This window comes from Ambystoma mexicanum, chromosome 2q, assembly GCF_040938575.1.
Source record: "Ambystoma mexicanum isolate Mex_15411 chromosome 2q, UKY_AmexF1_1, whole genome shotgun sequence".
Taxonomy (NCBI): domain Eukaryota; kingdom Metazoa; phylum Chordata; class Amphibia; order Caudata; family Ambystomatidae; genus Ambystoma; species Ambystoma mexicanum.
The window spans coordinates 1105426057-1105448171 of record NC_090924.1 but is presented as its reverse complement, the minus strand read 5'-3'; positions in this window follow the sequence as shown (position 1 = coordinate 1105448171).

Sequence of the window (22115 nt, the reverse complement as noted above, 5' to 3'; positions counted from 1 at the left end):
ATCCCTGCAAGAGTGTACCGCCCCGATTCCTTGTAGGAGTAAGTTCTCAATGTAATCAGTCGGGTCCTAGCCCTCCTCACCTTCCGGCAAACCCACCACGCGAATATTGTTTCTCCTCGCTCTCCCTTCTGCTTCTCCTGCTCGAGACTCCAAGTTGGCCACCTGTTGCTTAAGGACATGGATCTCCTTTGCATTGTTGGTGCTGGTGTTCGTGTTAGATTTTACCGCACCCTCCAGGCTGCTTGTGCGTTCCGCCAGTCCCCTGACATCTTGTCTCAGCAGGGAGACTTCGATGCCCACTGCTTCAATTTTAGCCTCCAGGGAGGTGCGTAGGTCCAACATCGCAAACCCGCAAGATTCCTTCAGCTCCGTAATGGCTTTTAAAATCTGATGATTATCAGCCACTGTGGCGCCCTCAGCCTGTGCCATCGGGCCTTTGGTTGCGATGGCCGCAGGAGACTGTTGTGTTTTCGCAAAAATATCCATTGTGGGTTGTTTGTTCTTATTCTTACCCACAGCCCCTTGCGCCGCCATTTTCCAGCCTCCGTTGGGTCTCCCTAGCGTCCGAGTGTCTCACCAACCGTAATTTCCGCTCTTTACCGACTGTCGTGGTGATCTCCAGGCAGTCGCGTCATCCGCCTCCTCTCACCGCTGCTAGTTTCTGATCAATGCCGAGCGAGCGCTTCTCGTGCTTGTCGTGGTGCGGCCTGCATTTTCACACCTCTGCTGCCCTCGGGCCCCTGCCGTCCGGGCCAGCACCCAAGCCTCCACAACCCAAGTCCCACAGCCCCCAGGGGTTTTGTTCCGTCTTCACCTCGCCATTGCCGTTCTTTCCCCATGGCCGCCGCCTCTATTCGTCCTCTTCGGGTATCCTAGTTTAATTTCCTTTGTTGTTGGCCATCTTGTGTGACAATGGACCGAACTGCCACCGTCGTTCGTCGAGCAATTCCTCCAGACTCCCGCTTACGATTCTCTCGATCTTTATACAATGAGCAGAGCACACTTTCCCGTGCGTGTGTGATCAATTCTGGAACCAATGGCGCACTTTCAAAGCTAGTTTTTACGGATCATCTGTTGGATCCTCCGGAGCTACACAGGAAGCACGTCCTACTCCATGGCTGCTCAAGCCACGCCCCCCTAGATTGCTACTTATTAACAGTACAAATTGATGGACTGATGCTCGTGCACATATTTGGAGAGGATTCTTCGTTCTAGGGTATTGGTTGAATCCCAAACAAATCTTCATTTGGATTCATTTCTCAGAATTCAAGGATTCCATAAAGTATGAGGCAAGTTGGATCCACCCTAGAAAACCATTACTGGTTGGTAATCATGTTACAGAAATGCATCAGCATTAGCCGCAGAGTTTGCAGTGGGCGGGAACAGTTGGAAGCGGTGCTCCTACACTATTTTATTATTCATTTTGTACTGTTCCTATATTTTTATTTTCAAAAGAAACACAGTTCCATGACTTCGACCACTGATTAGCCGTAATTTGTATAGGTTTCCCCAGTTTTACCCCATTTGGTCAACCTGCTCTTTTACCCAGTGTTTATTTTGGGAAAGGGATCAGATAAAACAATATTAATCAGGTGAGTTTGTAAACATGAGATACTTCTCACAGATGTCTCCAGCATATGGTGGTTTATTGTATGGTTCAATCAACTTCTGCAGGTTTCCTGGGTATAAGCAGTCTCCTAAAATGTGTGTCTAGCTGCTGCTCATCTACACTCCCTCCCCACACTGTGTTGCCTGCAATTGAATTTCAATTCTGAACGGTGTTGATCAGTAAGCTGGAAAGCCTCCATGAAAACCAGGAATGTATCTTTGCATTTCAGGTGGGGATGGAGGTGAGGCAGCAACAACTCGGACACATTAGCATTCAGGCACTAATCATTGCCCATGTGTTTGTGGACCAAAGGTTAGAATCCTCACCATCATCTGGAGTCCCCCCTAATCGTATTTGTTCTCGAATAAATCTACCAACCTGTCTATCTGAAGATAAAGTATTTGACCGTGGCTCGACTGGGCTTTAATTTCTCCACCAAATGCATCATGGGATATGTAGAGTTCGGGCATTCCAAATGAACACATCAGGTGATTTCAGCCCCAACCATGCTCTTGTTATCATTAATAATACATGTGAGTCAAATCTCGCCTGGCTTACTGTCAGAAATGAAAATAATAATGAATAATGACATGAATGAAATGTGACAATCCAGGCATTTATGTTATATTCTGTTCTAAAGCATGTATTGAATGCACAAACCTAACATACAAGGTTGCCTGAAGCTAAAAAGCTAACACATTACAACAAGTAACAGAAATGATCTTAGATTGTGGGTGACTTAAATCAGTCTATTGATGAGTGAATAGAAAACGTTTAAGCTTTTTTTATGACATTAAGAATGCCTGGCATGTATCTCAGTTCTGCATGTAGGTGGTTCCATAGTCTTCCTACTTGGAATGCAAAAGCTGTTTTACATTTTTCACGGTGAAGAGATTGCAATTTTCTGAGTACCGATAATGCTGAGGTGAGTTGTGGTTGAAGCTGATAGATAAATAGATAGCAAGTCCCCTTATTCAGAAGGCCTGATAAGCAATGCACAATGCCTTGAACTCGATCCTTGCCATCACCGGCAGCCAGTGAAAGGATTGTATGCCAATCTTCTAAGTCAGAGATAGACACATACTGCGGTAGTCTGGATTCATGCAGACAAGCCATAAGAAAGATTGGGAGTCACAGAGAGACGAGCCTCATTACAAGTTGGCCAGTGCGGAGCTAACATGCCGGTATTAACGTATATTGGGGCATTTCCGCACTGGGCACTACAATATTGTCGGTGAGGTGCCGGAATTACCTCCGGCTAGAGCTGGAGGTAATTCCGAGCTGGAGGTAATTCCGCCACCTTAGCTGCAAAAATCACCAGTATTACAGACACCAGTATTATCATTGCTGGTAATAACAGCAAAATTCACCCTACACCGGCACTCGTAGTCTGACGGTAACACCGCCAGTACGCGTGCCAGTGTCAGTATTTCTGTTTGCCGGTATCCTGGAAAATTTACCACCAGTATACCGGCAAACTTGTAATGAGCCCCACTGTTACCAGAGTCCAAATGTGACATGAGAATTCAGGAATGTGAAGATACATTTGCATACATTTGCATGTTTGAGACACTGCAGCAGTTTATGCAGTCTTTGCTCATTTGGCATTCAGGAGCACACGCGTATATTTTGGGGCTGTGGGGCTTGGGCTAATGCCTAGTTGATTTTACTAGATGTTAGGTTGCTGTTCTGTTACAGGGGAATCGACTACGGTTATTCAAATTGTGTTGGAATGTTTTTTGAAATAATGTGTAATAGATCGGCAAAGTTGGGCATTGCTTTATGCAGATCTCGGTATCCTTTTATATAAGTTATTTGGGCACATCCATGCAATTACGCATCTGATGCCCAATGTATGAATCAGTTTACTTAGAAGGGCGGGGTTGATATTATGAAGGAGAGGGGGCAGTGCAGAGCACTAGTTAACTCTGCACTAGTTAGCTGTGAAAGAAAGAGATTTGTTAAACTCGATTTGATGAAAAGGACCTAATCCAATCCACAGCCATAGCTCTGCTTACTATCATCTGGGCCAGGTCAGGAGGATAGCATGACTGCTCGTGTGAAATGCGAATGACTAGTCTAGGAGCACCAAGTCTCCCACTCCACTTGCCTCGGATTCCCACTTGGGGACATCCAGGATGGAACAGCTTCCTTTTTTGATTTCTCCATGAGAACTCTTGTAGCTGCTGTATCATCCGTTCTTTCAAAAGCTTTAACAAGGTGTATGTCAGTTCTATTGGCTCGTGTATAGTAACTCCACCAGTCTCTTGATAATATTTCTGTCTTTATCTCTGAGACCTGAACACCATTGTTGTGTCATCCATGACGTCAAGGATAACCCTGCATAGCATGCTGCTGGTGGATGGGCTTTGCTTTCCTCTCCCCTTTCATAAGGCTGAGCAGGGTCGACTGGGCCATACAATTGTCTCGGGCACCAATGAAAACGTGGCCCACAAGTTGCAATTGGCAGTTCATTCCTTTTGTGACAGAGTGTTTGAATAGTACCCAAGGGGGAGGTTTTTGATAAAATATGATGCGATTTATACATTTAAAGGATATTCATTCGGTAACACTGGTCAAAACCTCTAGCCGTATAGTGAAGTAACTCATCAGACTGGCCCACATGGGCCAAACAAGTGGCCCACTTTGACCCAAAATCTGGCCCACACTAGTATTTTGCATTTTTGGTTGGGGCATTGCACCATTGCTCTGAAGGACAGTCCAAGCCAGAACCGAGGCCTTTACATGAATTCTTAATAGAAGGAAGTTTTCATTGTAGGCAAGCTACTGTGTTTCCAGCATTTCAAATGGAGTGTCACATGACATTTACAGTGGAGATTTTAGCATGATAATGTTTGTTCCTATATAGCGCTTTATTCTGGATTGCTCTGGTTTAAAATCACTATAATAGGTCTTATTATTTCCAAATATAATGATACTCAATCTATTGAATGTGGAAGCATACAAGTTGTGTCTACTATGTGACTGGATTTAAACTTGGGAATGAAACACTGCATCCTGTCAGAGACCAGCGATTAAATCATGAACTATCCATCACAGCCCAGAATGTATTTATTCATATATAAATTGCCTCATTAGCATTACAGCGAATGCTGTGTTTTTCGAGCATAAACAGTAAGACGTCGGGACAAGCCAGCCAAAGAGCAACTTACAATTGTGCAACAATGTTAGTCCTACTATCAATAATAATACATTCCTAAAATGATTCTGTTGCTTTGGCACCTGATGGCTTTGCTCGCCCTGGGGAACTGCTGCCTGGAGCATTTGCTTCAAACCTACCATCATTAAGTTTGAACACCAAATATATTTCTATTTTATTTTGAAGAAGGGTCTCATGCGCTAAAGAATGGGTGGCTGGTTCATGAGTTAAGTGCTCTCCTCTCATTAAAATGTAGAGAGGCAGATGTACATGTTATTTTATAGCGCCCATCCCCTCACCTCTGTCATACTGGAAGAACAACAAGAAAGCACTTTGTATAACACCTGGTGTCATCCCAATGAATGTACCCTCAAACTGATGCGGTAGACAGGAACCTGCAGACATCACTGGACATAGAAGAACTATAAATAAAGTCTGGCAGATGTGACGTGATGTCATTAAAGAGAGAGATACATAGACGCACTGAACTCAATGTATGGATAGTTAAACAATGAAGATTGGTTTGAAGTGACAAAGTAAACATGTATGAGAATACAAAGAAAACTAGATACACTAATACGATGAATGGCAAGAGATGTAATAAATGTATATATGCAGAAACGCAAGGTAGATGAGACACATACATTCTTGCTAACGTAGGAAATAGAATGCGAGTGAAGTAGCCATGCTAAGAGAATGTACGTTGGCATCTTATAATAGTAAGCAAGAAACATTGAGAAGTAAAACCAGGGCTGAAATGCTGATAGGCACTGGAATACAAATATGTGCAAGAACAAAGGATATTTGCTTGGCTCAGAATCAACAATGGCACAGCAAGAGCAACTACATGGCTCAAAAGGACTTGAAGAGGATACGCTATGTACGCAGGACATATTTTTCTTAGATTAGGTAAAAAAGTGAACAATTGCGAGTGCCAAGTATTGTTTAATTAAAGATGCAGAAAGCACATGCAGAATGAAGCAACCAACAGGGTAATTCATAGAATCCAGCGCACAAGTAGCGCACAGCGTATTCATGGATTTTAGCTTCCCCAGGCAGCCGTGGCGCACAGTGGCGCAGCGACTCGCTGCAGCGCCAGTTACGCCCCCAGGAACGCCCCTTGCGCTGGGAAATCTCATAAAAATCACAAACCAGCGCAAGGGGCTGCGCTAACACTGGACCATCACGGCAAGCGGCCCATGCGATTTCCAAGGGTGCGCGGGAAGTTTCACACGTCAAATCCCAGGCTACGTCCATTTCAGGGGTGCGCGGGAAGTTTCACACGCGAAAAGCTAGGCTACGTGTATTTCAGGGGTGCGCGGGAAGTTCCACACGCGAATAGCCTGTCCGCGTGTATTTCAGGGGTGCACGGGAAGTCCCACACGCGATTACAGCAGGGTACTTGTATTTCAGGGGTGCGCGGGAAGTTCCACACGCGAATAGCCTGGGCGCGTGTATTTCAGGGGTGCGCGGGAATTATCACACGCGAATAGCCTGGGCGCGTGTATTTCAGGGGTGCGCGGGAATTTCAACACGCGAATAGGCTGGGCGCGTGTATTACAGGGGTGCGCGGGAAGTTTTACACGCGACTTCAGCAGGGTACGTGTATTTCAGGGGTGCGTGGGAATTCTCACACGCGAATTGGCTTGGTACGTGTATTACAGGGGTGCGTGGGAAGTTACACACGCGATTAGGCTGGGTGGGCCCTCACAGGTGTACCCTGTACACCCTCCACGGCCCCTGCAGGCAGCCCACAAAACAGGGGACTACCCTGCACACCTGATCATGTCCCCCTGCACCCCCATCCACCAGGGGCACCCTCCACCAGGCCCCCACCCATGTCTCCCACCACCCCCACCCCCCAGCAGTGCAGGGGCACCTGCCATCAGGCCCCCACCCATTTCTCCCACCACCCCCACCCCCCATCCACCAGGGGCACCCTCCACCAGGCCCCCACCCATGTCTCCCACCACCCCCACCCACCAGCACTGTGGGGCACGTGGCCAGCAGGCAGTCAGGCAGCAGCAGATGGCAGGTGGGAGCGTGCTCAGGGCTCTGGGGGACTGTAAATCGGCCTCCTGGCCAGGAGCGTGGTCTTTCGTGTTTGGACGCGTGGACAGCCTGATAGGGAGTGATTTTGCACGTGAAAACCCCACACTCAGCGAATCGCGCGAAAACCCGTCACCAGCATATGTGCGTCTATAGTTACCTGCACGTGCAGTGTCAAAGCGTGTGATTGGTGAAAATGGATCTACACGCAGGAGTGACAAAGCGTGTGATTGGTGAAAATTGAACTACACGCAGGAGTGACAAAGCGTGTGATTGGTGAAAAGTGAGCTACACGCAGGAGTGTCAAAGCGTGTGATTGGTGAAAAAGGATCCACACGCAGAAGTGACAAAGCGTGTGATTGGTGAACATGGGCCAAGCACGTACACGCCGTAAGTGACGCTGTACGTGTGGGCCTGTATATAAGGAAGTGTTGAACACCATTTCCTTGTACATGCTTTTCGTGGAGAGCGAGTGGGTGAATTCTGTACTTCTTGTCGTTTCACACGCGATTTACTTCACGGCGTTTCCAGTTCGTACTCCCTGTTACCTCTGACAGCTTTTTCTCTTTTTCCTCTTGTACTGGTTTACCTGGGCCTGTTCCCTCAAACAGTGTCCCCTTCTACTGTTGTCCTGTCTCCTCAGACAGCGTACACATCTTCTTTTGGCGGGGGTGTTGCCAACCAAACGCGCTCATTTTTCACGCTCTTTTACCTGGCAGACGGTGAGTCACGCACGTATCTAACTTCTGTGCTTGCCCCGTGTGTAGCCTACCCCTTCAGAGGTCATTCTAGGCTGCGTGTGACACGCATACGTTCATTGTGTTACTGGATGCCACAGCGTAGTGCAGGGTTTTCCATCAGCACACGTGGTCTAGGAGGGGTATTGTGCACGTTCCTTAACTTTTCTGGGGTGCCTGTGCGTTGCGTGACCCGTCATCTTTCCCCAGGGGTGTCATATAGCCTTGCCACTGCACTAGGGTACGAATACCATCTGGTACCCAACCCCTTTGACACTCAATTGCCCAGGACAATTGTGCACACCGACTCCCATACGCACAATAACATCAGTGCCATGGTTGGGAGGCGTGCAAGCCGTAAGGGTGGCAAAGGTGGCCGAGCCACACGTGGTGGCCGTGGAGGATCCACTAGGGGACGTGGTTGTGACTTGCAGGGTGCCCCTGTCCCCCCCAGTCTGGAGGACCAGTCAGGGACACCCATGCCCCCCCCCCCCAGTTGAGGGTCATGTGGCTGATACCAACCCTGATCAGCCCTTGTTGGACCAGCCCATTGTGGCAGCAGACCTGTCCGAGGGTGATCCCATCGCTGACATCCAGGTCAGCAGGTCCACTGCACGTGCACCGGTGCACATTGGTGTCATCAGGGCACGCGCATCTATGCCAGATAGGTCATCTGCTGGCCCCCGTATCCAGGGTGTGGCTCCATCCACCCCACCTCTCATACACCCTGCCAAGACTGTGTCGGTCCTAGTTCATGCACCTCAGATCAGGCCTGACCCCATCCCACTACCCCCAATGCCTGCACCTACTCCCATGCTGAGTGTGCAATCCCACACACCCAGTACTGAGTCCACCACGGCTCCTGCCCCTAGTGTCCACAGCGGCGTAGGACACTCTGGATCCCCACCCCCTTCCAAGCGCAAGAGGAAGAGTGCACGTCCGGCACAGGCTGATTCCCCAGGCACGGCTGCACAGTCCGGCCCATCAAGGAAGCCAAGCTTCACAGACGCCGAACTGAATGCACTTGTTCAGTATGTGTCAGATCATGATAGGGAAATGGTCATCGTTGCAGGGTCCAAGACCACACATGCCAGACGCCAGGCACACTGGCAGACCATTGCTGACAGAATAAGTGCCCTTGGAGTAGTGAGGCGCACAGCTAGTGATTGCCAGAAGCGCTGGAATGACCTTAAGCGCAGGGCAAAGGATAAGCTGGCCTCAAGTCATGCCGCAACCTTGGTGACTGGAGGTGGGTCCCCAGCACAGGAAATAGAACTCACACCACACAAGTCCGTAGCTGGATCCTACGTCACCGAGGGACAACTCCAAGGTGTGGGAGATCTCCCTGATTACGAGGCATCATCCGGTGAGTGCACATGCATGTGTGTATTATCCATGTGCATGGTGTGTGTGTGAAGCATTCATGTTGGGTGCCTGTCAAGGGGGTGTGTGGCAGAGTAGATAGTGGCACCCATGTGCCTCATCCAGTATGTTCAGTGCAACACCATCTGCCCACAGCACTATCCCAACTGGCAACAGTGCACATATGGCCCTACACCATGGAAGTTGCCCTTGAATTGTCATTTTGTCACTACATTGTTGCTCATACTCCCCTGTCTATTCATCTGATGTCTTACATACCATTCCTATACTTTCCGCCAGCCAATCAAGTTTCATCTTCACATGCCTGACATGCAATGATACCACATGCTAATGCGTCCTCTGTATATAAATGCCAACCAACATGCTGTCATACTGTGGATGTTGCCTTGACATCCACCTCCTACCTGTGTGCTTTGGTACCGTCTGGTTTCGAGCCCCATTCCCTCACACTCCATGCTGCTCTTCATGGTCTATCTTCCCTGACTTCTACAGTTCAGACCATTGTGCCCTACTCACGACACCTGCTTGCTAACAGTCAAATGAGGGCACCCTGCCCTCCAATGCGACCCACCCTATTGCTGACAAGTGCATCTGAGCCTACTCAAAGCCAACTCTCACTGACATCTGCTCATACATGCCTTTGCCTGTCCCATAGACCCTTCACATGGTCCCTGTCCTCTCTCCTTGCTCCTCTTCCACCATCAATGGTGGGACCCGTTGGGGTGTACTCCTGGCCTCCTTCCAATCCTCAGAGGCCACAATTGATGTGCATGGTAATGGGAGCATCTCAGTCCAAGGCCCTTAGGCCAACCTCATTCTCCTTGAGAAATGCTAGCCACATCTCATCAACTTCCTTACCTCTCCTGCTGTCCCCCCTTCTCTCTCCTCATCAATTCTGCACTGCCTCCCTGCACCCTCCCATGATCCTTCTCCGCCTCCCACTCCAACTCCTACACATGCTGCACCTCTGATCTCTAGCACTCCCCGTAAGTCCTCCAAGGCTGTCAACCTCCTCCACAATTACACTCCTTTCACTGCGGCTGCATCAGGCATTCCTCCGATATCTGTCACTTACATGAGGTTATGCACCTTGACATCCTTGGTCTCATGGAAACATGTCTGACGGCCAGCTCTGTCTGCATCCTTCACACACTCCTACCTGATGTTCAGGAGACCCTCTCCTTTGCCCGCCACTACTGTGCAGGGGGGGTGTGCCCTTGGCTTCCCTGAGGGTATTCCTGCCACTGTCACTCCTACTTAGACCTACTCCACTCTGGAATGGCTTGTGTGACGTCTCTCTCTACCACACCTTGACATTCACAAACTGTGCGTACTGTGTCTGGGAAAACTGGTCAAATGTACTACTTCCTTTCTGAGTGTCCTCACCTCTCCTCCTCACTCATGTCCCCAGACACAGAAATCCTCTTCCTTGTTGCTGTATGCATCCACCTGCATGCTTGTTGACCCCCCCACGTGACCTTTCTGTGACCTCAGCAACTCCCTCTCACCCTCTAGACTCCCGTCTGTCCCTACTCATTCTGCAGGGCACACTCTTGATGCTCTGATCTCCTCTGACTTTCCCCTCTCCGTCCATCTCTGCACTCCTCTCTCCTGGAGTGATCACATTCTCCTCTCCTCCCAGCTCACCCTCACCACACCACAGGCAAAGCCACCCTCACCACTGTCACACACCTTCTTGGTATTCCAACCCATGAAGTGTGTGTCAGTCGAGGCTCATGCTGCCAAAATCTCCCCCCCATCCAGCTCCCCCTTAGGCTCACTCCCATCCTGACAGGGCCCACTCCATGCTCCACTCTATGTCAGGTACACTGGATGTCTTTGCCACGGTCATGACCACCTGTCTGAAGCCCCATGCCAATGCAGAGTCCTGGCATGACTCGGATCATGTGAACCCAGACCACAGGTGCCGGGTGGCAGAGAGGGAATGTCCTGCATCATGCACATCCTCTGGCAAACTGGCCTGCCACATGCTCCAAAGGCAATAGCGCCTCACCCTTTTCACCAAGATGAGATCCCCAATCCAAGGGCACATATCTGCGGCATGTGACAACTCTGCAGGACAGATAGAAATCTGCAAGGACCTTGCCGAGCCAGATGCAGTGTGTACCTCCCCTGTCCCCTCCGAGCCCACAGCACTGCATGATTGTCTCTGTACCCCTATAGGCCACCCCCCCCAGCACTTGTCTGCGCCTAACACCATCTGCCCTTGACGTTAAGTCCTACTTACCTTGTACAGCACTTCCAGCTGCCACTTCCCCTTGCACATCATTGTGCCACCCACCCCTGCACTTGCGTGACATGAATGACACCAGCACCAGTAGGATTGTTGACTGGCATCCCCTACTGCCCCACCACCCCTCAGTGCTCCGCTGTACCTTCATACATTTCTGGACCGGTGCTTCACGAATGCCATATGATTCCTTCACAGGTGATGGGGAGGTGGAATCTCATTGTTTACTGCATTTTGTTGATGTAGACAAGGCACTGTGCATCGTGGCCAATTTGGACTAGCAGATCCATGTACAACATGTCAACTTATTGATGTGATGATGCAATGTCAGGACCAGAGTGGTAGAAATCCAAAAAAGTTGCCCTCCTCTCCCTCTTCACTTGGTGGCTATGTCACATGCCATGTGTGTGATGGCATGTGCCTTTGACATGGCAATCACCGGCCAATGTGTGATGGCAGTGCTAGGCAGCATGGTGAGCAGGCGTTGCTCTCCAATCTGTACATTGTATGCCCTGAGCCTCCCCTACAGACCCAGTGATGGTGAATGCATAGGAGGTCTCCCAGTCATGTGGGACATGTGTCGTAGAACTACTGCCTCTGTTGTTCATCAGCCCTTGTTGCATGCCATGGTGCTAATGCCTGTTTCCATTTTTCTCTTTCATGTCTTTGCAGGGGACGAAGCACTTGTTGATGCTGGGGATGTGGTGGTTGAGCCGTCCCAGGAGGGCAACCCGGGCCGACCTTCCACAAGTGAGGGACGTGGTGTGTTTGTGGGTGAAAACCCACAAGTGCTGCAGGTCGTGCTGTCGAGGGGTGTCTCTGGGGGTTCCTCCCCCGAGCAGTATTCAGGTGTAGACTCGGAGGATGACACCTATGTGCAGTCGCAGGTGAGTGTTCTTGGGAGAGAATCTCCTCTGTCCGACCCACCTGCAGCCGGGCCATTGCCCTCAATGGGGATGTCAGTGTCGGCAGCTCAGCCTCCGGTGGTTACGGATGCAGGGCCACACCACACAATCTCTGATCCTGTTCCTGGGGCTGCAGATCAGAGAGGGAATGCAGTCCTGCAGCCTGAGGCCTTGCCGGCACAGCAAGGCGCAGTCCGCCTTGCCCCAGGCAGTTGTGGTGCCCGTCAACGTGGTGGCCGTATGCCACCTGGCAATACCGCTTGGGAGCAATCCATCTACGGTATGGCCAACCAACAGGCAGCATCATCCGAGATGATTGCACAGGCCATGGATAGGGTGGCCACTTCCATTGTCCCCCCAGAAAGGCTGATGGAGCGACTGGAGCAGGCTACAGAGTCCATCAGCCAGGCACACAGGGAGGATATGTTGCCGTCCAACAAGGACAGGCGGGCGGCACTGGCGACTCTGCGGGAATCACTTTCCATGGAGTCCCAGCGCCACAGGGAAGGCCTGAGGGAAGAATTCCGTCACCTCAGGTCGACCCTGTTAGAGCTTGAGGCTTCATCCCATAGAAGGACAGAGGAGCAGCTGGAGTGTCTGACACCGACGCTCTCGGCCGAGATGCAGGCAACTCGTGCGGAGGTCAGGTCATCCCGGGAGTTACTGCATGGGGACCTCCGCATGATTATAACCCAGAACCAGAACTACCAGACCCGCCTGCTTGCAGCCATGGAGGAGCAAACTCGTGCTTTGCGTGGGCTGCCTCCCATTGTCACACCATCTTCTGAGGCAGCTCCCCCACCTCCTGAGTCAGCTGCAGGGTCTGGCCAGAGCGATAGCGACTCATCTCCCACAACAGAGTAGCCGTGTGGGCCACGAGCCTATGGGGTGTTTTAGTTTCCCATGATCCACACAGGTGGATTGTGGCGTGCATCCTGTCCTCGGACCTCATAGGTGCCCCCCCCCCGCCGGCCCTTTCATGGCCATTTTTTCTCAATTTTCTTTTTTCTTTTCCAAGAGTGTTGCCTTGTGTGGGTACCTGGGCATACACTGTATTGTGGCTGGGCACATGCAGGCTTGTCCTGAGTTTGGTTTAGATGCTTGGGTAGCAGACATCCACACCCCTCCTGCTTCCGTTTCCATGGGCTTGCAAAGGGTGTGCCCAAGTGACAGCAAATTACACGGTGACATTGGACTCCCATGAGCTGTTGGCCAGTCCATAGTCAATACTGTGTAGACATTCATAGTGTACATTGTTGTTGCACCTAACTATGCATGATGGCTTGATATGTGCCTCTACTTACATATGTTGCTCATGTTTTGCAGGTATTTCACACAGTTCTTCACACGGGCATACTCTCTGGAGTCAGACTACATGTCGGTAGATGTGCACTGACACTTTTGCGTGGCGCCATCACTGTACATCTGGACGGTGAGGACATACCAGCAGAATCAGGTAATGAGACTACCATTGATTACATGCATTGTGTCTTGTTTGGGTGGGCTTCAGGGTGGGTTGGTGTGTAATTTGATTGAAATTACTCTTACACAGGTGTGTAGTAGTGGCTCCAGCGCGGTTAGCTGTTCAAGTGCGGCTATGTTCCATTTGGGGCACTGCTATTTGTGACACCGGTGTCATGTTGTGATGGCCAGTTTGTTTGCTCTCACATACCATGACATGGTGTCCTCAGTGGCGGGACTGTGAAGGGAATGGGTGACATGGCAATGTTGTCATGTAGTGAATCGCCTGTGGCAATGCATATTTGATTGATGGAGTTGTGTCTTCTCGTTGTGATGCATTGCTGGTGTATGTGTAGGTAGGGGTGCACACATAGTGACACTTCCATGTTAACAATCTCAGGCTGATGTGTATCTGACAGTTTATTGTCGAGTAATTTTGTGACATTGTCAGGTAGTGTCATCATTGATTGTCAGATGGTATGTGCCAGAGCAGTGTGCACTAGCCAGCACTGTGATTCCTAGGTGAAGAAGTTGGCCACCAGTTGCGTACGGGCTGCCACCCCCCGTGCCCTTTCCCCTCCCATGCGCAGCGGGCGTGCATGTGGTTGTGGATGTGGGGGCACCACCATGTCCACGGGCAGGCCCCGGCGTGTTGCAACGTTGTGCAGGACACATGCTGCCACTATGATCCTGCACACTATTCGGGGAGCATATAACAGCTGCCCGCCAGAACGGTCAAGGGAGCGAAAGCGTGACTTCAGCACTCCGAATGTGCGCTCCACTATGCCCCGTGTTGCAATGTGGGCTGTGTTGTACCTTACCTCGGGTGGCGTGGTGGGGTTCCGGATTGGGGTCATCATGTGGGGGCTGATAGGGTAGGCACTGTCCCCTGCGGAGGTGGTGATGGGTATCATTAGTGGTGTTGTGTCATGACCCAGTATCTGACATGCATGCATGTGCAGTGGCATTCATGCTCACCAAGCAGCCATGTATCTCCATGCTGGCCAGCCTCCAGGTCCCGGCATAGTGTAGACATTCTGTAGATGAAGCTGTCGTGGGTGGACCCGGGATAGTTGGCATATACTGATGTGATTATTCCCTTGGCATTGCATACAACTTGCATGTTGATGGAATGCCAGTGCTTGCGGTTTCTATAGATGTGCTCTGTTGCCCTGGGTGGACGTAGAGCCACATGTGTGCAGTCAATTGCACCAAGCACTTTGGGGAATTGAGCAACACCATAGAATTCCTGGATGCACGTCCGCCTTTCTGCATGAGTCCTGGGGAGATATATGTGCCTGCGGACTGATGGCCGTGCAGTGATGATGTTCAAGACCTGGTGTAGGCAGCGTGACTGCGTGGCCTGTGACACACCACCCACTATGGCACTTGTCCGCTGAAATGATCCAGTGGCCAAGAAGTGCAGTACATTCAGGACCTTCTGCAGGGGGCTGAGTGCTTGGGAGCACAGGGTGGGTGATGTGAGGTCATCCTCCCACTCACTGACCAGGTCCAGTATGATGTGTGCTGGAAACCTGTACCTCCCATAAACCTGGTCATCAGGCATCCCGAATAGGCTGGTTCTGGGTGTGAATATTCTGGCCCTGACTCTCCTCCTCCTCCTCCTTTGGTAGCCCACTGCCACTGCTGCTAGGAACGGTATGTTCATCCTGGCATCTGGCTTGTTTATTGATAAGTGCGCAAATTAATGCCTTGCGCGTGTTCTAGGCGAGCGTGTGACCCTCGCACCCCTGGAATCTAGTTCCCACTCCAATAGCGTGTGGAAATTCCCACGCAGCAGGCATACAGGTGCGCTGACGTACTTGCGTGTGTAAGTGCCCGCGCACCCCTGTAATACACGTACATTGGCCAATCGCGTGTACGCGCACTTTTGGCCAATTACACGCGATGTAATACACGTACATTGGCCAATCGCGTGTACGCGCACTTTTGGCCAATTACACGCGATGTAATACACGTACATTGGCCAATCGCGTGTACGCGCACTTTTGGCCAATTACACGCGATGACACTCTGACGTGCAGTATTTCCACGTGTGCTCCGTCATCACGTGCTGAGTGGGGAACGCCCGTGCGGATCACGTCAGACGCGCTTACGCGGTGAGGGACTCTGGTCCAATAGAATCGCGTATGCGTGCTGATGCACTTACGCGCTAAGGCCCTTTCCTCGGATTTCACGCTGACGTGCAGGAATTTCACGTGCCAAATCACTCCGTATCAAGCTGGCCACCCGAAAACACACGGAACACCACGCTCCTGCCCAGAAGGCCGAGTTACTGCCCCCCCAGTGCCCTGAGCAGCCTCCCACGTGCTATCTGCTGCTGCCTGCCTGCCTGCCTGCCTGCTGCCACCGTGCCCTGCCATTTGGTGCCTGCACATCAGCCATCTGCAGGGGTCCAGTTGCTGTGTCCAGCCCTGCTGGAACTGAAGACTCCCAACTGGGATTACATCGCTCCACAGCCCAGCCCCAGGACCCAGTTGCCCACCCACACCTGCCTCTGGGGTTGCCATGTCGGGCACTTCGACATCTGGCACCAGTGGCAACCCCAGGCCAGAGGGGCAGAGGGGCACCAGCTTCACTGCCACCGAAGTTGGTGTCCTGGTGGAGCATGTCCTGGGGCAGTATGATGCCCTCTTTGGATCGTCCCGCGCCAGCAAGGAAGGACGGGAGAGGATCTGGGCCGACTGTGTGGTTGCCATCAACGCGGAGGGGGTGGCAACCCGCAACGTCCAGAAGATCAAGAAGCGCTGGGAGGACTTGAGGTCCAGGACCCTTGTGAAGGCCCGGCGCCTCGTGGAGGGGGGCCGGGGCCGCATGAGTTCCATCCAGAAGAGGGTCCTGGAACGCGTACGCCCAGCGCTCCAAGCCCAGGTCCTTGAGAGGGAGGCCCGTCTGGAGTTGAGCGGTAAGTGTGCAAGCATTACTGTGTGAGACAGGGCATGTTGCGGTGTGCTGGTTCTATGATACTTGCCTGTATGTGTGCCATGGGCCATGTATGCATGTATGTGTGCAGGGACATCATGGTAATGCATGTGCGACCAGTGATGTGTGACCCACATGGTTGTTGCATGTGTTGAAATGTGGCATGGGGAGCCCTATGCAGATTTAGGACATGAGAGCATGCCAGTCTCTGTACCTGGACATGGATGGGGGTGAAGGATGGGTGCTGATGCCAGGTACATATATGGTAGCCATGTCTGTGTGCCTGACCTGCGTGTCTGTGACTTGTGCATGCCATGGATGCATGACACATGTGTGTGACAATGCACAGATTCTGTGACGCACCCAACTAACCCTTGTTTCGCCTGTGTTCGTTGTGTTTGGGGCCAGATGGATGTGACTGAGGTGAAGTGTGTGCATGTGATATGCATGAGCCATGATGCATGTGAGTCACATATCATTGAATGTTTCAAGAGTCAATTGGACATGCATGGAAATGTGCATGGCATGCACCATGCCTGTTACTGTGTGTGTTTTGCCTGGACTGACCCATGTGTTGTGGAGGGACATGATGGAAGTGTACTTTGGCAGGGGTGCTCATCTGCTATTGCTTCCTGTCTAGGGGACCATTTTACAGTAGCCTGATGCTTGTGTCCTTTGTCTCCCTCTACGCAGCGGCTAGTGAAGAAGAGGGCGGAGACGGCGCTGTGGAGCAAGGCGGCGGGGATGCCCCACGGCTGCAGCGGAAGGGGTGGGTGAGCCCCCACAGGGGCCTGCTACGGCGGGAGACGGTGAGGAGCCATCCAGGTTGGTGGTTTGCACAGAGGAGGAGGAGGCCGACACTGGTGCACACATGGGGCCTGGTGGGAGCATCCCTGCTGGTGCAAGTGGTGCAGTCCAGGGCCAGGGGCAGGAGGCAGCACAGGTCACCGTGGAGGTGCCTGTGCATGTCGCTGTCCCTGACCCTGTGAGTGCACCACCATGCACCAGCAGGGATGCCCCGTCCCAGGCCCGTCCGCAGGTAGTGGGGGTGTCCATGTCAACTGACTCCCCTCCACCTGCGGCCGTGGGAACCCCTGGCCGCGTGGAGCAGGTCCTGATTGGGGTCGCGATGCGCACGGCTGTGATTCGTGATGACGTGCGTGCTTCCCGGGAGGAGCACGCACGTCATCACGAAGTGCACCGTGCCGACGTGGCCCAATTGGGATCGGCCATGTTCGGGGGGTTCCTGCATGTGTTGGCCAATCTGACGGCCCTCTCCTCCTCTGTGCAGGCTATCCAACGGTCGTTCTCCTTGCCGTCTTCCGGCCCAGATGCCACCATGGCCCCCTGTGGACCTGCCCCGACCAATGCAGCCAGCTCGGTGGGGATCCCATCCCTGCCACAGTTGGGAGTCGGAGGTCCAGCAGGGGTGGACGACACAGCAAGTGGACCCCAGCAGATGGAAGATGTGCCGGCATCATCGGGCAGGGCACGTGCACGACGGCGTCGGTGGTTACCATCAGCCTGGATGCCGTCGTGCTGGCAGAGGCAGTGGCGTCGGAGGCAGCAGCGGGCTCGACGTGGGAGGCATCATGGCTCAGGGCCATCAAGATCAGAGGGGCAGGCATCGGCCGGAGGGCAGGGCAACCCTGGCATGGCGGTGTGTTCCGTGTGGGAGGAGTTTGGCCAGCGGATAGGTGCGGAGCGGCAGCGGGCGGAAGAGGAGCGGCTCGCCATGGCCAGGGCGGAGATCTCCATGCATCGGGCATTGAGGCGGGCTGAGTGCCTCGAGGAGGCTCGCAGGGATTTTGGTGAGCACATGGGGTTGTCCCTGCGAGACCTCGGGGCCAGGACAGAGTCCCGCCTCCAGGACATTGACATGGAGTTCGAGGATGCCCTGGCCAGCACCACCAAGTGAGCCGCAGGACTAGCCCGCTGCCTTTGTATATAGTTTTTTAGTTAGTTAGTGCTAGGTTTCCTTTATTTATTTTTATTATTTTGGACCGCTCGGACAATGGCCACTTTTTTGTACATATTTATTTTATTAGTTAGTATTAGGTTTCATTTGTGCTGTTGGGCTCATGGACCCTGGAACATTCCTGTATATATTGTTATATTTTGGGAGATACATTTTTTAATTTTTTTATTGTTTACACCATGACGTAATGGTTTTTCTTTGATTTCCTACTACATGGTTTTGCTTTGGACAAATTATATTGATTTTTTAATCCTTTGTTTTTTGGTTTATCATTTTTGTTCTCGGACATGGACCTTTTATTTACTTTGCCACATAGTTGTATGTTTTATTGGTTTACTTGATTTGTGTTTTTAATACATTTTTATATTATCTTACACTTGTGTTATTTTCTCTTTGGTTTCTTACATGTCATGATATGGGTTTTGACATTCACTTGCACCCATTGTGTATGTGTGTGTGACAGACATGTGTTCTTTTGCATACCTGCCTTTGGGGTTGTGTCATGTGATTGCATTCACTATGTGGGTGCATGCAATCCTTGCCTGGGTGTTTGTGCTGGGTATGCTGGCCATTACTGCCATGATTGTGTATCGTCAGGACCTGGGGCCAGGGGGACATGGGTGGGGGCCTGCTGGCAGGTTCCCCACAGTGCTGGGGGTGGTGGGAGACATGGGTGGGGGCCTGGTGGAGGGTGTCCCTGGTGGATGGGGGGTGGGGGTGGTGGGAGACATGGGTTGGACATGGGTGGGGGCCTGCTGGCAGGTTCCCCACAGTGCTGGGGGTGGTGGGAGACATGGGTGGGGGCCTGGTGGAGGGTGTCCCTGGTGGATGGGGGGTGGGGGTGGTGGGAGACATGGGTTGGACATGGGTGGGGGCCTGGTGGAGGGTGTCCCTGGTGGATGGGGGGTGGGGGTGGTGGGAGACATGGGTTGGACATGGGTGGGGGCCTGCTGGCAGGTTCCCCACAGTGCTGGGGGTGGGGGTGGTGGGAGACATGGGTTGGACATGGGTGGGGGCCTGCTGGCAGGTTCCCCACAGTGCTGGGGGTGGGGGTGGTGGGAGACATGGGTTGGACATGGGTGGGGGCCTGCTGGCAGGTTCCCCACGGTGCTGGGGGTGGGGGTGGTGGGAGACATGGGTTGGACATGGGTGGGGGCCTGCTGGCAGGTTCCCCACAGTGCTGGGGGTGGTGGGAGACATGGGTGGGGGCCTGGTGGAGGGTGTCCCTGGTGGATGGGGGGTGGGGGTGGTGGGAGACATGGGTGGGGGCCTGGTGGAGGGTGTCCCTGGTGGATGGGGGGTGGGGGTGGTGGGAGACATGAGCAGGTGTGCAGGGTAGTTCCCTGTGGTGTGTGCTGCCTGCAGGGGCCGTGGAGGGTGTACAGGTAATGCCTGGGAGCACACAGCCATATCGCGTGTGGAACTTCCCGCGCACCCCTGAAATCCACGTACACGGCCATATCGCGTGTGGAACTTCCCGCGCACCCCTGAAATCCACGTACCCGGCCATATCGCGTGTGGAACTTCCCGCGCACCCCTGCAATCCACGTACCCGGCCATATCGCGTGTGGAACTTCCCGCGCACCCCTGAAATCCACGTACCCGGCCATATCGCGTGTGGAACTTCCCGCGCACCCCTGCAATCCACGTACCCTGACTAATCGCGTGTGGAACTTCCCGCGCACCCCTGAAATCCACGTACCCTGACTAATCGCGTGTGGAACTTCCCGCGCACCCCTGCAATCTACGTACCCGGCCATATCGCGTGTGGAACTTCCCGCGCACCCCTGCAATCCACGTACCCTGACTAATCGCGTGTGGAACTTCCCGCGCACCCCTGAAATCCACGTACCCTGACTAATCGCGTGTGGAACTTCCCGCGCACCCCTGCAATCCACGTACCCGGCCATATCGCGTGTGGAACTTCCCGCGCACCCCTGAAATCCACGTACACGGCCATATCGCGTGTGGAACTTCCCGCGTACCCCTGAAATCCACGTACCCGACCATGTCGCGTGTGGAACTTCCCGCGCACCCCTGAAATCCACGTACACGGCCATATCGCGTGTGGTACTTCCCGCGCACCCCTGAAATCCACGTACCCTGACTAATCGCGTGTGGAACTTCCCGCGCACCCCTGCAATCCACGTACCCGGCCATATCGCGTGTGGAACTTCCCGCGCACCCCTGAAATCCACGTACACGGCCATATCGCGTGTGGAACTTCCCGCGCACCCCTGAAATCCACGTACCCGGCCATATCGCGTGTGGAACTTCCCGCGCACCCCTGAAATCCACGTACACGGCCATATCGCATGTGGAACTTCCCGCGCACCCCTGAAATCCACGTACCCGGCCATATCGCGTGTGGGACTTCCCGCGCACCCCTGAAATCAACGTACCCGGCCATATCGCGTGTGGGACTTCCCGCGCACCCCTGAAATACACGCGCCCAGGCTATTCGCGTGTGGGACTTGCCGCGCACCCCTGCAATTCCCGTAGCCTAGCTTTTCGCGTGTGGAACTTCCCGCGCACCCCTGCAATCCACGTACCCGGCCATATCGCGTGTGGAACTTCCCGCGCACCCCTGCAATCCACGTACCCTGACTAATCGCGTGTGGAACTTCCCGCGCACCCCTGTAATCCACGTACCCGGCCATATCGCGTGTGCAACTTCCCGCGCACCCCGGTATGCACGCACACGTTTATTTTTTCTCTCAGCGCGTGTCTGTGTTTGTGGGTACCCCTTTGTACGTCATTTGTCCTGGAGGGCCACAGTATTGGACATTGATCATGTCTGTATATAGGTGCTATTTGTTGGCGCACCTTTTAGCGCACATTTCTTGCAGGCGCAGAGACGCTACCGCCTGCTTTCTTGTGGCGGTCGTGTTTGTGCCTGTTTGTGCCTGTGCGCTGCTTTGAGCGTGCGCTTTTTTGCCCTATTCTATTCCATGAATACGTGTTGTATGCGAGCGTGTGGGCGTTCCGCGCACTTGCCTCCTATACTTTCCCCGTGCCGCCCACATTCTTCCCCATTCCGAGTGTTGTGCCCCATTTTATTCCCATTCCGAGTGTCCCGCCCTGTGTTCCGCCTACTTTAGAGCTGTGCGCTGCGCTCGGAGTGATAGCGCAGTGGCCGTGGCGCACGACGTTGGTTGACCTGTGCGCCGGCCTGCGCCGCGCACTTTTTCAGCTCACGTCCTCTGCTTTTCTTGCGCACGGGCTTCCATGAATCGACGTGCGCTGGTTTCCCTGCGCTTTTCGCTAATTTTCGGCGCAGCGCACGTATTGGCCCCTCTGCGCCGGAATTTTCGGCGCACATTTATTCCATGAATCGGCCTGCAAGTCTCCAAAGGCCAAGGAGAGTAAAATCACCCAATATATTGAATCAAATAATATTTAGTAGAAGGGAAAAACTGACAAAATCATGGTCTCCTCACATGTGATTCAGGACTGGAAAACAAGGCCTATTCATAAGGCTTCAGAAGAAGATAGCAATGTACCTTCACTCCCTTTAAAGTTCAGAGCAATAGAACAGCCAGCAAGGTCAACTACAAATAAGACGCCTTGGCTTAGGGCCTAACTGATGAGAGATGATGGGCTGATTAGCTAAGAAATGTATTTGCCTGACGTTCCTTT